The sequence below is a fragment of the Oryx dammah genome, unplaced genomic scaffold, assembly GCF_014754425.2.
Source record: "Oryx dammah isolate SB20612 unplaced genomic scaffold, SCBI_Odam_1.1 HiC_scaffold_12, whole genome shotgun sequence".
Taxonomy (NCBI): domain Eukaryota; kingdom Metazoa; phylum Chordata; class Mammalia; order Artiodactyla; family Bovidae; genus Oryx; species Oryx dammah.
The window spans coordinates 208,488-211,517 of record NW_024070196.1 but is presented as its reverse complement, the minus strand read 5'-3'; positions in this window follow the sequence as shown (position 1 = coordinate 211,517).

The following is a 3,030-nucleotide window of genomic DNA, read 5'->3' as shown; positions in this document are numbered from 1 at the left end:
ATATACATATATACATATACATATATACATATACATATATACATATATATACATACTATATGTATATATTATATATTATATATATATATGTGAATGACAATGTCAGGCAATAAGTTTTGAATTTTCAGTGATATCAAAGAAAGTGTGGCAGGAATTTTGGAGGGAGTTGCATGGAAGTGAGCTAGTGTGGTCGGGAGAGAAGACTAGGTCGGGAGGGCTGGGACATGGTCTGGGCCCTGATCGATGGGAATGAACAGGATATTTGAGGTGAATGAACAGAATTCACTTCCTAGAATAGTTGTTAAGCAAGGATATTATGAACATCCATAACCTACAGTAAAGATGGCCGAGTGGCAAGGGGATTAAAAGAATAATCTTGTTAACAACCTTCAGAGGAGTTATAAAGGATGAGAAGCCAGAAATTCCCAATTTAGCAACATCATCTTGTTTTTTCAGTGTTCTTGCATCAATTGTACCATATTTTTAAAAAATTTAATAAGTTTATTAATTTAATAAATGGTAGGAAAGCTTGACATGACATATTTATTGTATGCTTTTCACAGATCCATATTTATATCATCCAGGTGCTTTAAAGAGTTAAAATTATGATCATAAGACACATGAAGGGCATAGACAATGAGCATCTTAAGAAGAGGATCAGGACGATTTGAAACCAAAGAAGGAAGATTAGTGTAATTAAAAGTTGCTGCTGCTGCTGCTAAGTCACTTTGGTTGTGTCCAACTCTGTGCAACCCCATACTTCTTGTTTAATAAAGAAAGCTGTATTCCTTAAGATTTACACTTAGACATATTATTATTTGAGGTTGTATTTTGCCTATCTCATTACATGGAAGAAATCTGAATCTTGTTACTTTGTTTTCCTCACCCAGCTCTTCTTACCAGCCCCCCCCCCCCCTACAAAGCATTAAAAAGAAAATATTTAAGCCAAATTTGTCCAGGAGGTTTCATTGAGCATGTAGAGTATCCTGCTCACAGACTCGCTGCGTGGTGATTATTCTCTGGCACTTCCCTGCAGGTTTGTCTGAACCTTAACATCTAGAACCCATGACCTGAAGTGCTGAGAGCTCTCCCCCTTCATCTGTAGGCAAACCGTTTGATTTCTGCTCCCCTTGTCTTCCCATAAAAGGGAGTTTCCCAGGAAATCTCCAGTGGTTTTCAGATCAAAGACTGGTTTTGATGCCTTATCTCATTCCTTCCAGCTGTTTTGAGTTCTGTTCTCCTCGGTTAGCAGAAGCTTTTTAAAAAAGCATTGGTTATTTTTCAGCTTCACAGGTGACAGCAGAGGCTTCCCAAGGGCCAATCCAGTTCCATTTGAGGCTGGACCAGTCATCCATGTGGTTGGCCTCTGGTTCTCATCAGCTGTCTTATTCTGTGTAGAGTGAAGACAGTGTGCAGAATGAAGATACAGACAGAAACGTTTCACGGTTCCTGTGTTCCAAGAACAGAGATGATTCACCAGCTTACTCTTGAACCTTGTTCCCAGCAGGTACAAGTTCTGAGTTCTGAGCTACTGTCAGAGTGGAGAGTCTGATTGGATCTCCGTGCTAACCAAAATGTTCAGCACTGGTGCATTGCATATTGACTGATTTCAAACTTGAAGTCCTGGAGTCTTCCTGGAGGAAAGGATAGCAGGGACTTGTTCTTGTGTATTGTCAGTATTGGTGTCTTAGATCAAATGCCTGTGGAGTTCCAAATTGGGACCCAAGTCAGGTGACCCAGCTCTCTTTCCCATGTAGTGAATAGCGTCAGAGATATCTCTCCCCAGCAGGTACTTGAACTGTGTAATCTCATCTTCATCATGGTAATGTAGTGAACTCTTCATGCTTGGCAATGAAAAGATGGACAATTCAAACAAGATGATTATAATCCACGTGGCTCTGGATGTAATAAAGACAGTCATATGATGAGAAACAGTCTCTTTCTCACACACACATTCCACTCATATATGTTTGATTTTAATTGTACTCTGTATCTACTCATACTCCTCTCTTGACTTGGCCCACACCATCATGGACCATGGGGCACAGAAAGACAGCTAGGGAGGCACCAAACTGACCCTCCACTGGTGGTTATTTGAGAGCTGATCATAAGGCTTCAAGTTCATGGCTGCAGTGGGTGATGCCCCTGCCCCAACCAGGTTTGGAGAACAGCAGCTGGAGAGGTCTGGGAATACCCCGCTGTCCAGGGTTGCCAGCTCTTCGGAGACTCAGCTCCCAGGTCAGTGGGAATCAGCTCCCAGACAGTCTGCGGGTGGAGGGACTTCACAATTGGACCCCCACATGCTTGGCGGTATGTGAATGCTTGCTAAGGTTACATCAATACGTGGATTAAAAAAAATTGAATATCCACAGCCTGCCTGTGCACCCTTTCCAAAGGTTGCTCTGCCAAGAGCTGAGGGGCAGTGAGTGGTCCCAGGTGGGTGGAGGATCTTGTTTTCTACAAAGACCTCTCCATAAAGGTGAGACCAGCCTCTCTCTGTCTCTGTTCACTATGATGAGTTTCTCCAGGGCCCACACATCTCCCAGGTGCCAGATAAAATGTGTTTTGTTTTTTTTTTTAGAAAGTGAAAGAGTCTGTTGATTTAGTATTAAATCTTTTTGCAACTCAGATGATTTCTAATACTTTGCTTTCATGAAAATTGAGGGAAGACCTAATTGAGCCATCAGAAATTAGATTATTAAAAATCATCTTGATGATAGACCACCCTATCAGAGGGAGCTCGGCAACGGACATTGCTACGATATAGTTCCTTTCATTTTCTTGTTCATTTTCATGAAAAATGTTTCATAGTGTGTACAACAAAAATAACAACAATAATTGTAAAATGAGATTAATGTTGGTGAGGATTGCCATCTATTTTAGGAAATAGATGCATGTTAATTTAGTAAGTCTGATGAAAACTTTTTTCCAATAAAATTTTACTTTTTATATTTAATATTAATAAAATCCTGTGTGATAAATCACGTATTAATAGTATCTATAGTTATAATTCAGTTTAGAATTATTCCT